The 14,833-nt window shown below is 38.0% G+C and overlaps 1 protein-coding gene across 3 annotated transcripts in view; it reads left to right on the plus strand.

The window, feature by feature from the left end:
* Positions 1 to 14,833, plus strand: part of TTC29 (tetratricopeptide repeat domain 29) — a 347,147-nt gene that overhangs the window by 216,050 nt on the left and 116,264 nt on the right. The window lies entirely within an intron of this gene.

The following is a 14,833-nucleotide window of genomic DNA, read 5'->3' on the forward strand; positions in this document are numbered from 1 at the left end:
AAGAATGTAATGTTCCTTCATTTCAAACTTTGACGGATAAGACATTTATGGTGGAATGGTGATCAACTGAATACTATATAAAATAATGTAATTTTTAAACTCCTTAATATCTCATATAAACGACTTTTCCTACAGTTTTGGCTTTTTATCTTATTCCATTATAAAGATGACTTCATTGGGTGAATATTTTTATTCCACATTTGAAATGAAGTTTATCATCACGGTATTTAGTTCTCAAAAAAAAAAGGTTAAAATACAATATCATCATCAAAGGTTTTAATATCAACAAAGATGTCACATCAACATTGATAGAAATTTCATTGTAATTTCTTATTTGTCATGGAATAACATTTGCCAGTTTATTAGAAAAACAGCCTTAATAACTACAAGAAATGCAAAGGATATATCAGTTTTTAGTGTGGTATTTTATTTTCTCTTTCATTTTATTAAAAATTAATAGAGATGTAAGCGCTGTTGAGAGGATTTAAAACCCATCAAATACACAAAATCCCAACTGAGGCGGCCTCTGGAGAAATGTGCTGATGATGTGGGATGAAGGGAAACATACTTTGCATTATGTGCCCTTTTGCACTGCTAGAATTGGTTGCCTTGTTCATGTGTCATTTTTTAATTGTGAGGAAAACTAGCTAATGTTAAAAATTCCACTGAATTAAAAGACATTGGAAAGGACAGAAGGTTTTTAGAGTTGGTAAGAAATAATGGTGATGATTAAAGAATTATTGTATTATAGATCCAATCACATTATTAATGAAGTAGAAAAGTGGGGGTAAATGTGAATTATTGATTGCTTTTCAGATAGCAAGAGAGGCTCAGATCTACAGAGGTATTAGAAATATACGACAAAAGCTTAAATAGAGATATAAATTGGAAACCTGCAAACTCATGCACAGGGGTTCAATTAGTGATAGTTGATAGACATGGAATGACTACCTTGGTTTAGATACTTAACATGGCATTTGAGCATCACGTTAGACATGAATTCTAGCAGAGGTGAAAACTGTTAGATTGGGCAAGAAACTTAGCTTCTCTTTTGACACTTCCATTTGCTAATTAACTATGTGAATCTAGGTAAGTTATGTCATCATTGTGGAGCTCGCTTTCCTCATCGTTAAAAATAGGGAGTGCAAGCAGATGCTCTTTGATCTTAGTTCACTTCCAGATCTGATTTCTAGGCTCTTTAAATGGCTATTGAAAGGTCAGTCCTTAAAAACTCTTGTCAACTTCTTTACTTATCAGGGAAAGAAAAATGTCAGTTTATGAAAAGCACTTGAGATGGAGCCTAAAATTAACCTGTTTGTGTCAGTCCTCATCACTGAAAAAAGAAACAATCAATCCCAGCACTTCAGAGAATTGTTTGGATGATTCAGTGAGATAAGTGCAGTGCCGGGTACCCTGCTCAGCCGGTGTGTAGACCAGTGTATGTGCTGCTTTCAGTGTTCATGTTCCCTTGTCCCTCCCAAGGTGTGTGTATCCCTTAAAGTAGGCAGGAAGTGTTACAATGCTGTTAAAGCTCGGTACCAGGTCGACAGACAATTCCAGCAAACCCCAAATTAAAACTGGGGCGCACCCTAGGGGAGGCCGGCACAGGAAGCCGGGAGCTATAGTGAGAAGGTCAGTTGGGGAGCCGCTCGACGCCTCCAGCTCGGGGCTGCTGCTTGTCCTTCCCTTCGCATTGCCCTTCGTTTCATCCCTCTTCCCTTGAGCTCCCGACATTCCATCTCAGTCCCCTCATCCTCTCCACTGCTGAGGCCCTCCAAGCTCTCCCTCTATGTCTACCTAGAGGATGCAATTTAGGAAAAATTCTTTGTAAACTCTTCTTCTTTGGGCTTGTGTTTTTGATTCAAAAGCAAAACCCACCTGCTCCACTTTTGTTGAGGACGTCCATATCGTTTTCCTCCGAACATTAAGCATGTATGGAGACAAGCCTTGCTCCATAGATAATGTCCCTGTTGCCTTTCCAAGTGGTAAGATGACGTGTGAGTGTGCAGTAGGTACTCAGCAGGTACGGAGTCTCGTGGTTCCAAGAGCTTCGAGGCGTTTTCTGCTCCTCCCTGTTGTTCCCCTTGGAAGCTGGGCTACTGCACACAAATGAGGCCACACTTTGAAGGGGAGCAGCGTGGGTAGGGAATATAAGAAGAGGAGAATTGCTCTCTGGTGATTAATTTTTCACACGTGTTCATGATTCCTAAAAGTTGATGTTCAAGAAGAGATGTCATAAGGGTGGCACTAAGGGTCAGGAACAACTCCTTTCTATGGAATAGCAGGTAAAAATGGGTTTAGTAAATTGTGAACCTGTTCTCAATTATTTAAAACTCAGTTGGAAATTTATGTTGTTCAATTCTTTTAGATGAGTGAATTTTAGAGCCAAGTTGGATCTTAGATGTCATCTAGTCCAGGCCCTAATTTACTAGATGAGGAAGCTGAAACAGTAATTAAACGCTTTTGCCATGGCTGCAGTTTATTAGTACATAGTAGGCACAAGACTTGGATCCAGAGCTCCATATCAGCTCCCTTCTCCCTCTGTCATGGTCAAGGAAAATACACACAAACTATATACGTGTATGGTTCTGCAAACTGATTTCACAGTAACATTTAGATAGACTTAAAACAAATCTGATGTATCTACAATTTACATCATGGCAGTCACCCATAGGCTCATTATATAATACTTGAAGTGCTTTTTCTCAATCGTGAGGTAGGTGATATTACTCCCCCTTTCAGATTTGCGGAAAGTAGGATTTTGAGAGCTTCCGTGATCACTAAAGCATGTCAGAACCAAGACTGGACCCTGTGTCTTCAGATCTTAGGCTCAGTGTTCTACCCACTACCTGATGCCACTGCCTTACAGCAAAGTTTGCTCAGCAGAGATCTCACAAAGTTGCCCTTCTGGGTTTATTTTTCCTTGATTTATTTTTATTAAAATTATGATTTAAAAAAAGCCTCTGAAATAAAATTAGCCCTGACAAAATTATTTTAGAAAAAATAAAAATAAATTGTGTCTCCTTTTTTATGTCCTCTGTCCCTTTCCAAGTAGCCCAGCCTTTTGCCTTCATGTTCCTTTCCCCAGCCCTCCCCCACCCAAGATTCCCATGCAGTGTTCAGTGAGATTGTCATTGCATCAGTGGGTACTAGCGACATGACCCCCTCATGACTTCATCTCCACTACCATTTCAGTGCAACCAGATTATGCGTATAAAGGATGGTTTGCTAAGAAAACTAAATCCACGAAGGCTAATATAGTATAAAGGACCCTCCAAATATAGAAAGCAAAATGGAAGAGAAAATTAGCAAACTGAGTGAGGGGGAACAGGCAGGTTTATGTGCTTTCTAAGGCTTTTTGTCACATGTTGAAATCCCTGTGTGAGTTGGACCACTCAATAATCGTGGGTGGGATAACCTAGAATGGGGGAACTAGAAACAGGAGAAGATTGGGGAGGCGTTAAGACTGGTGAGGAGAGTGGGCTAGTGTGTGGGCTGAATAGATGGAAAGGAAGAATGACTTGCAGACATTACAGCAGAAGAAAAATATTGCTGTATGACAAGGGGGTGGAGAAAGGAGAAAAAAATAACGTTATATGCAGAATATATAACAAAGAATGAGTAGCTGTATTCTATGTAAAGTATACATCAACTGGTAACGTTAAGATGACTGTTATTTAATGGAAAAAGGACACAAAGAGACAAGTTGCCAAAGAGGAACTATGATATGTGATGAATATATAGGAAAATAACCAACTTCTCTAAAAATCTGTTTAAATGATTGTGAAATACCATGGAATGCTATTAAAATACGAAAAGGAAACAATCATGGTTCCTTAAAATAACACTTATGTATATTGCTGGTGATGATTTTAATCATTTAAATGGTTTTGGAAAGACATGGCAATGCATAGCAACCATAAATTTTTCTGTATACCTTTATCAATTTCCCTTCTAGAAATATGGAAAATGTTCTAACAAAATAATTTAGATAAAAAGAAAAAAATATATTAATCTCTTTACAACTGTGTAACTATTATGCATGGATATAGAAAGGGAGTAGAATGATACTTGACCAATATTTTAAAGTAATTTTTAAGATTTTTCCCCATTCTGCCTCATTCATGCTGGTATAATATTTTTGCCCTTAAAAGAAACAAACTGTATATGGCATTATACTTTTGCTACATATCCCGTTTGTATTTTATTTAATTTTCAAAATTCTTCTGTACTTTTGGTCATTGTTAGGGTGCTCCTCGGGTTTGCCTGGGGCTGAAGGAGTTCTCAGGACTCATGAATTTGGCTGTTTGAAGCAGAAAAGTCCCCGGCAAACCTGGATAAATTGGTCACCCTAACTATAGTGAACTTTAACATTTTCTTTTGACTTTCTTTTTTTCTTAAAGTTTGTTGGGTTGACAACTGTTAGTAAAGTTACATAGGTTTCAGGTATACAATTCTGTAATACATCATCTATATATTCCATTGTGTGCTCACCACCCAGAGTCAGTTCTCTTTCCATCACCGTATATTTGATCCCCTTTACCCTCATCTACCACCTCCCTCCCCACTTACCCTCTGGTAACCACTGAACTATTGTCTGTGTCTATGAGTTTTTCTTCCTTCGTTTGTTTGTCTTGTTCCTTTGTTGTTTTCAGTTTTGTATCCCACGTATCAGTGAAATCATATGGTTCTCGACTTTTTGGGTCTAACTTATTTCGATTAGCCTAATAATCTCAAGTTCCATCCACAATGTCGCAAATGGCACTAATTTCAAAATCTTTTCTTAGGGCAGAATAATATCCCATTGTGTATATATACCACATCTTCTTCATCCAACCGTCTATGGAAGGACACTTTGGTTGTTTCCATGTCTTGGCCATTGTAAATAAAGCTGCAGTGACCTTGGGAGTACATAGCAATCCCTCTCCTGGGTGTCCACCTCCCAAAAAAATCTGAAAACTTTTATTCTTTTGACTTTCTAAACCTTGTATTTTATTCATGCACCAAACAATGGTGAGACAATAACATATTTATTATTTGATATTAGTAGATTTTGACAAGCACAGTATGGTTATTTTTGGTTTAAAATGGCTCTTATTTTCTATATAAGTTGCTATTACATTTTAAAATTTGTAACAACGAAGGCCTTCATTACATGCAGAATGTACAAGAGAAAATAGCGCTGGATCTGACAAAGGGCAGCTCATTCACTGTTTATCCTTGAACATAGATTCGCCGGTGGGCACTGTGGATAGTTTGAGGGGGCAAAAAACAACTCCAACAAAACCTCCCAATTGTTGCTGCTGAATCACGACCCAAACTCTCTTTCCTGCCAGGGTTTTTAAATCCTAGTGTCCTTTCCTTGCCTACTCACACCTCTAGTACAACGGTGCGAGTTCATGGGGAACATTGTTTGCCTCCGAATAGTTAAAAAATAAATTCTACTTGTTCCTTTCCCCCCACTTTTAAACTGCTTCTAAATTTGCATCTTAAAAGTCCCTTTGGAAGAAACTTTTCCAAAAAGATTCTCTGGAAGAGCAAACACGTTACTCCATTCAGGTCTTTTAGTAACAATATGAAATAAAGGCAATCCAAAAAGTGTCTAAGTAAGAACTTTGGTTACTCGAACATACCCACCCGTCACTGAGGCTCATGGGCTAACAAGTTGCCGGCCTTTTGAAAGCATCTCCCCTTTAATCTCTGAGTGATTGCCAGGCTTCTTACTTCCAGCATTTCATTTTCGGAATAAATTCCAAGAATGGATTTAGAAAGTGGGCACTAGTACACATTCCCTAAGGTGCATCTGACTAGATTAGTATTAGAAACTGATCACTTTATATTTGAATAAAAGTGAATTTAATATTAGAAAGTTTTTTTCATACGTTAAGCAAATTAGCGTTGCTTCTTCTGTATGATTTGTCACTTTTTGGGGCATGTCAGTTTATTCTCTGTCTACTATGTGTACATGTTCCTAAGACCTTATAGTATTTAATCAAGAGATCTTTTTAAAGTATTCATAGCCACAAGAAAATTATTCCATGTTTGATCTGTGTTAAAGAATCAAAGTCCAAGATCTTTGAATGGAACTTAGAATAAAAATGTAATTAGGTTACATCCCTAAAGTCTGATATATCTTTAAACAAGACTGCAAATGAAACTTTATTAGAGCTTCAAATGAATTATTCCATTGCCTTTTTTCTAAAATTCATTTTCTTCCCCTTCTCTTTCATGTCTGTGTTACCGACATAGCTGCTTGTATTTTACCTGTCTTTTTCAGGGTGTTTTAATTATTTACTGCTTAACGAGCCGTCCAGAGGAAGCCTCATTCAGAGGTGCCTGCCTGCTCTGCAGCAGGGTTTTCTTTTTCAAAGCTTTGCAAGGAGGTTTGGAATATCTGCACTGAGCTTAGATTCTTGGCACATTGAATACACTGCCCTGGAGGCAGTATTTCTTCTGATTCTCTGAGAAGAGGCACTGCCCCAGAAATTTCTGTTCAGTGGTACCACTGACCAAGAGTAAAGGGTGTTGGGTGAAGTGTACTCTTTCTAACTAATGCCTCGAATGGCTCTTCATTTGAATGAGTGACACTGCTTCATAATATTTAGGTGTTAAAAGCATTCCATATAACAGGTCCATCCAGATTTGCTCCAAATGGCAAAGCTGGGAAAATAATAGAGGCATGTCGTGAACAGTGATTGAATGGGTGCAAAGCCCCAGGCAATCTGCGGGCGGTGCTGACACGCAGTTGTTTTAACACCCCTTGCAACCACACCCCGAACTTGGGATTGTTATCCTTGTTTCAGAGCCCTTCAAGAGAGGTTGCAAATGGCCCATTCACATCATGATGTTGAGGTTTGAATCCTGGCCTCCACCTTTAAGTCAGACATTAGACACAGTTTCTAAAAGAGGGTCTCCTTAAGGACATAAATCCCCATGGTTTGGGGGCATCAACTGTGCCACTTTCTGAGTGTGTAAATTTAGGCCAGAGAACCCCTGAGCTTCATTTGCTCATCTCTACAAGGTTGATACTAACAAATACACCTGGGTTGCCGGAAAATGTATGGACATGACTTGTGTTCATCTTTCGTTATAGTTATATATTGAGTATTACAATTTTAATACAGGTTTTTTTTTCCTTTCTTAAAATGTGTATCATTTTTTTGGCCCTCTCTGTATGTATCAGCTACTGTTGTGCTTGGCATGTGGTAAGTGCTCAACTAACATTGTTTTCTTCCTCCAGACCCACTTTAATATGTTATTTTCAGTTCATGAGCTTTTTCTAATAGCCAAATTAATGCATGCTTATTGTCATTCAAAACCACGCTATATAGGGGAAAGTTAAAACTCACCTCACTCACTCCACCTTCTATCAGTTAATCAATACTGACAATCTGGTTGATATGCTTCCAAACCTTTCTCTTTGCTCCTATAAACATATACACATAATCAAAATGTGGTTTATTTAAAATCACAAGCAATCTGTAATTCAAGTAAGAATTACATTATTGATTAAATCCAGAGCAATATAATTCGTTAGTTGATTTAATGTCAATATTGACTTTATTTCTCCTCAGACTTTTATACTTTTCAACACTTTTTACTTAGTGGTTTAAGATGAGGTGGACACCATCCAAGTAAAACAATTTATTATGTGAGGGAAACAGTGCACCCTATTAGCTTTACAAGGTTTATAATGGCTAGTATTATTTTCCTATTGTTTATACATTATATAAGAGTCTTACATTTTTAAAAAGTGAGTAATTTCAATACTTCCAATTATAAACATTGAAAAGCCAAGCTACCTGAGGCTTAATTCTTAGAAGTTACAAAACTTGGATAGAAACCAACTGTCTGAGGTTTATTAGAACAAAGAACAGTCAAGCTTGTACACCATTTCCATCACTGGGCACAATTCAGCTAAAGTCACAATCAACAATTAATAGCAATTCCTCCAGAACATTTTAGAGATCCAGGCAAATCTTCTAGATTTCAAAAACTGACTTACTGGCATTGCCAACATCAGTAATAGAGCCGTTGGTGGGTTTCTCCCACACCTGTCTTCCTGGGATCCTTTTCATTGTCTGGTTTAGTGACCCGTACTCTTTAACAGGAGTGTGGTAGCATTCCTGTAATGTCCGTCTGAAATCTTTGCTCAGAATGATAAGGAAAGGATTTTGTTTTTTAAATAGCATCTTAAATTTATTCTAAGTATCCCAAAGTAGCTACAAAAGTTATGGGCACATTTCCTTCCCAGTTTACTAGGGATGCTATTGAGTTATAGAACAACATCTTTGTTTTCCAGCATTCCATTTTGCAATGGTGTGCAATTGGTTATGGTCCAGAACAAATCTCCTCTGACAAAAGAGAAACCCTTGAAAGTGATAGTTTGCAGTGGGAAGTGTGGCAGGCCCTTTACTATTTCTGCATGCCTAGTGCCGTTATAATTATCACAATTGAACGTGCAAAACCTAAAGATAATATAAATTGTTCACGCAGTTAAACTGCAATGGAAAGCAGTGTTTTTCATTTTTACAAAGGGTGATAACATTTTTCTCTTTTTGCTACTGTTCAATATTGCTTCTAGCAGATTTTATGTCTACATTGTACAGACTAGTAACTTAACGCCAAAGATGTCCAGTGGCTCCAGATTAAAATGTAATATACTGTATATAAAGCTTTATTGTTCCTTTAGGTTGTTGTTTTAAACTACAGTGGAATGTCTCCCTAAATTTCTCAACAAACATGCACAATTTAAAACTTAATATGCTTAAGACTTACATCGGTGCTGCTGAAGAAAAGGGCCTTATGGACCTGTCAAATTATCTTCGTGCAATTATTTCTGTGGCATTATTTTTACAGGCAAATGTACAAGTTGATAGAAAAGGAAATAATTAGCTACTCTCAGAACTGCTGATGCATGGAGCTACAGCAGGCCAGTCTGTGCATCTTGGAGATTGTGACATTTTAAATTACCTGAACGATACCAGGAGCCATCTTTGGACATAATTAACACCTTGCCTAATGAATGTCAGGTCTAGACAGAAGCCCGCTTTATTTATAAAATATTATTTGTTTCAAACTTGCTTTCACCCTTATTGTACTGCAAACTTTAGATTTGCGTGCTGTTTTCTTAAGTGGAGCAACTTCTCTTTTTTTTCTCTTCTCCTTTTCCCTCCCCCTTCAAGTAATCAATGCACTGCTGAATGAGTTCATTTTAATGCACTCAATCATGCCTCTAATGTTCATAGCTTACGGGCGCAAGCATCAGTAATGCAGGAATGTTATATGGCTTTAGTTTGGGCCATTTCATAAAATATTCATGGAATCAAAAATGTGCATCAAAATAGCAGCTGGGAGAATTACATTTATGTTCCTGCTTTTATGGCAGCTTCACCATTTAAACCCATTTGTGTTAATATCTAGTCAATCTTCCTCCTTTAAAAAAAAAAAAACTAAAATGGGAGAGATCATATACATTCTCCTTTGCTTAATATTTGTCCTAGACATCTGCTGTGATACAACAAATATCTATAAACTTTCAGAGATGTTGTGCAGGCAAGAGGGGCAAGCAACAATTTGGATAATACCCAAATATATAAAATCTTATTTTCTCTGAGGAGTGTTTGTCTTAACATCCTACCAAGCAATTTTGCAGTTTACAGCATTGTTTGGGTTTTGTTTGTATTTTTAAATAAATGGATGGATTTCGTGTCTTGTGTGGGCTTTAGGTAAAGTGAGGCTCCTTTCTAGTCGTCTTATTTTAAAAGTGCCCTTTTCTTCCTGTGAACAACTATAAATTGTCACCCCAATAAATTTTAATAAAAAAAACTATAAATACACAGCAACCTTTTTATTGTTTTTGTAGATGTCATGTAATTGTTTAAAACACACACACACACACACACACACACACACACACACAGAGAACCTGAGGCTTAGGCTACTTGTATCCATACCTGGGTCATCTTGTTTTACACAGTCGTTCACGGTGTGCCGCCTAAGATGTGATTTCTGATACTACCTCATATTACTGAGGTGCATTGATTACTGAGGGTATTGGTGGCAGGCCAATTCCTGTCCTTCCGACAAAGCATTTTGGCTCCATCTTCTTCTCTGAGTCACTTGAAATGTTAGTGGACTCTGGATTTTTGCCGAGCATAGAGCCATGCCTTCCAAGCACATAGGTGAGCAATAGCACATCTTCCTTATCATGGTTACTCTTGTGCTCCTTGTTACTCAGAGTGATGGTGAAGATTTGCTGGTAATTCCTGGTGCAACACAATAGAGCTCATATCCCCTCAGGAGATCTTCAGCATCTATGAATACTCCCAAGGGCTTCTCTTTTCTGTCCTTTTTTCAGTTAACTTTTATGTTTGTGATACCTTGATGCAATCATTCTTCTCTCTGCCCTCCTCCTCAATGGGAAATAATGTTTGCACTTAATAATTCCAGAAAAAAAACAGTTATCTACTTACTTGTCTTTCAATGAGATTGATGGTAGGATCCGGAAACCTTTCCTGGTTCTGATCTATTAAAGTTTATTTGGTTACAAAGGGTAGATTTTTTATGAACACTTGGAAGAGATTATAAAGGGTTGCTGAGTTGAATTGGAAAATCTGGTTCATGATATTCATTTATATTTACATTTAGCTTTGTCAAACAGCAGTGATAACCTATTGTGATATATCTCACAGGCATATTCAATTTAAAACCAGGATGCATTATGTTTTAATAAATATCTAGTCTTAATATGTCTTTACTCAGAAAGTAATAAAATCTTTAAAATCCTATTCACAGTTGGAAATATAAATTGGATGAAAATCATATCGTTATTAATCATGCTTAAACACAGCTACATACTTATTATAAATTACTATGCTCCCTTTATAGAATGGACATATATTTTGATATTTTTAAGACAAACATTATACTATTTTATAATATGTACTTTCCAATTCTGACCAGCCTTTAGAAATTGCAGCCAAATTGTTTCTGTGCTTGTGGTCATTTGTGTCAAATCCTTGCTGGTTTATTTACCGACCTTTTTACCTCCAAACAATTTTGTAAATGAATCCCTCCATCTGAGAAGGACTGGAAAGCCCTACTTCACTCTGTGTAGGCACCTTGGTCTAAAATAGTGCTGCTCAGAATCCCCAGTGGCCTCACCTGCGGCCAAGCAGTTAAGGACGGGGAAGTGAAAACAGGAAGAGCTAGATATGGTCACAGGTGACTAAATGTGGAGCATCTGAGGAATTCCAGATGCCCTCACAGATGCCACCACGTGGTTCGGGGGAAGCAGGGAATTTAGATGCGGGCTGCATAGCTGGTTGTATATCAGACTCCTTCAGAGAGGCCCATCGGAAACGCACCAGGACTGTTATCTGTGCTTTTATGTTAGAGGCTACCTGTGATCGCTTGAGTAGTCACAGAGACTAGAAATTGCATAATTTAAGCACTACTGTAACTTGAGAGACTTATGTCTAGAGAATGTCACTGACTCCATCTAAAATTCCCGACTCTTGGTTTGTTGGCCAGTACCTGATGTGGTGGAACAAAGCTGTATGGGTTTTCAGTGATCTGAGGTTTAAGTCCTCAACCTCACTTTTTAGCTATTTGACTCATTTAACCTTTGTGACCCTCAGCTTCCTCTTTAGTGTAAAAGTCATACAAGGTGTGACCAATAAATACAGTGAATGCTGCTGCCGAGTGCCATCCAACAGAACGGCAGGGATCTTCAATACGGGTAGTGGCGCGTGAAACCTTAGTAACAGTGTGTGACAAGTTTCACCTTGTTCGGTGCAGTCAGTCAGTTGAGAGAAGGTGTATTTTAAAGTGTGTCCTAAATCATCCTCCATCATAACAATGCTCCGTGTCACATACCGCTACCGGTATATGGCTATTTCTGTCAAATAAAAATATTACGATGTATCCTCCTCCACCTTATTCACCAGATCTGTCACCATGTGACTTCTGGCTCTTCCCTCAAGTCAAAATGATTCAGGGCATGGAGGCAGCCACAACAGCGCAACTAAAGATACTCACGAAAGAGGACTTCCAGAACTGCTTCAGATAGTGGCAAGCACGATGGGATAAGTGTGTTCAAAGGGGGGCGGGTGTTTTCAGGGGGATTAATGGCAGTGTGTCTTTTACTATAATAATTTTTTTAATTTAAATATTCACCATATTTTTAGATCACACCTTTCACTCTACCAGTTTTTTGAAAGTTAAATTAGATAATGTATATGGAAAAAACCTTGCATTTTGACTAGCACCAAGTAAAGAATAATTCCCTGTTTTTTCTTAACCTGGGCATCTTGGACCATGATCCTTCCTCAGAACAAACCTCAAGTAGATTCTTCTAAGAACTGAAACTTGGCCAATAATCATGAGCTAAGTGTACACTGATACTAGCCCAAAGGCTCTAGCAAAACTCAAACTCAACCAGAAAACCACTATTTCCCAATCACTCCAAGGCCGCCTTCTGTAGTAACCAACTGACACCAAAGTTCCAGGAACTTCCTGTCATTCCTGCTTAGACAGCCTGTCAAGTTTGCCTAATGGCATCAGCAACACAGGGGGCAGTCTGGCTTATGTGGAACGCAAAGACACAGTCCCCATGTTTTCTTCATTCTTCCCCAACTTCACACCGCTCCCCATTTCCTCCATCTGTCATTTTCCCACTATTTATCTTTCTGTCCCCTCTCCCCCTCCCCTTTCTGCCCCCAGGTAGATCAAATCTTGGACACGCTATCTGTTCTTATATTTTATTTACCTCATTATGCCTCATTTGCATCTCATTGTAATTAGTTGGGTTATTCAGACCTTTATCTCCTGGCTGTCCTCCTGGAAGTCTTAGTAAACCTGTTATTCTAATAACAAACCTTTGGATCCTCTTTCCTTGTGATTACTGTGTGTGGCCACTAATGCCATTAGCTCCTACTTAGCCTCCTTACATCCCCAATTTTTTCTGGAACTATCTGAACACACAGCTCCCTGTAGCCACCCTTTCCTATTCACATGGCCAAAGAGAAATATGTATCTGTACTTTATGAATAGATGGATGCTGGATAGGAGAAAAAAGAACTCTTGTATACATCTGCCCAGGGATGCAGAGCTATACTTTACAGGCAGAAATATAGTTAATAGAGGAAACATAACACACATATATGTCAATGCTCCATTCGAGTTTTTTAAAAAATGAGGGTCCTGGGTATTTGGAGAAAGGTGTTTCTGGTGAGAGGTGCTATCAGACAGAGATGACAAACTATGCCTTCTTTTGGGAGGTAAAGAAAAATTGTCAGTTAAACGTAAAGATAGATTAGAGCAGTGAACTTCAACCTTGTGTATTTGTATCAAAACGAAAAAGGATTGGGCATTATTTTTAAAATAGCTTCTGTTGTATATTTTTTTATTACCAAATGAACATATTTTGATGATAGGAACATTGGAAAATGCCAATAATCCGAAAGTAAAACAAAAGAAACCATCCATCACCCATATATCACTGATAATGTTTTGTAGTTGTGTTCCGATGTTTTCCAATATTTTACTTTATTATAAACACCAGTCCATGTAATGAAATATTCTTAGGTAATGTCATATTTATGGCTTGTAGTCTTTCATCATGTGAAAATTTCATAGTACAAATTTATAAACATCTCGGCAGTACTCATTCCCCTCTCTGTATGTATCTTTGCTGATACGCCCTCCTTCTGCATGTGCAGCATGTCTTTAATGAATTTTTGTGCAGATTATTTGCTGAGTATCCACCTCTGCTGTGTTTCTGTGTGAATAGTATTCTACTTTATGTGTCTATTCTTTTCTACAGTGCAAAAATAGGGGGAAATTATATGCAGTAGTCATGGCAGTGGCTGTACTATGTGGTAATATCCAATGAACCCTATTTGAGGATATACTGAGACTGATATGACCTACAGAGGTTAATTTCATCAGCCATTATAATATTATTATAAGGACTCAGTTATCTTTTTCTGTAGGAAGAGTAAGTTGTACTTAAAGAAACAAAAAATGAGTGGCTGTATTTCAATTGACCTGTTGGATATTTTTAAATGATTATCACTGTGCCAACTGATAAGAGTAGCTATGTTTATTGAGCACATACTCTGCATCAGGTACTGCATGTGCGTTAATTTATTTTTCACAATAACCCCTTGAATAGTTACACTATAATCCTATTTTGCAGAATAATCAAACTCAGCCACAGAGTTTAATGAATTAATCAGCCTAAGACTCAACAGCAAAAAAGAGTAAAGGCTGTCTTCTTGGAGCCTTCACTTGTTCTTAACCACTTGTGTCGGAATGCCTGGATGTCAGTGCTTTGCCAGTTAATTCCAGTTAGGTTGCTTTAATACCATAAAAGAGTATTGACATTACAGGCTTCTGTGAGCGTGTCCACAAGGCAATGCACAGCATGGACCTGCAAACGACGCTTCCTGAAGTGGGCTTGCTCACTTGTCAAGGAACGAAATGACTTAAAGCTAACTTAGAGTTTGGCTTTGAGAAGATGTATTTTGGACTATAGCATAAAAATGTAATCAAGAAAGGCAATTAAGTTACTTTCTAATGACTCAAAACTCAGCAGAGTATATAAATACCTGCTTGGAAAAGTCAGTCAAACTTTGAGTAGTCTAAAGATCCACAATGTTTGAATCTGAACTTTGGAACTGAGGCATTCTTTCCCAAGATACCCGAATTCTTCCTGACAGTAGAGAATGCTGTCTGTGGGGAAATCAGGGCAGGACAGTGAGGAACAGTGGCCCTGGAATCAGACAGCCTGGCTCTCCTAAGCCACTGGACGTGCAATCTTGGGTAA

The sequence above is a fragment of the Rhinolophus sinicus genome, chromosome 15, assembly GCF_057876585.1.
Source record: "Rhinolophus sinicus isolate RSI-liver-muscle chromosome 15, RSI-T2T, whole genome shotgun sequence".
Lineage (NCBI taxonomy): Eukaryota > Metazoa > Chordata > Mammalia > Chiroptera > Rhinolophidae > Rhinolophus > Rhinolophus sinicus.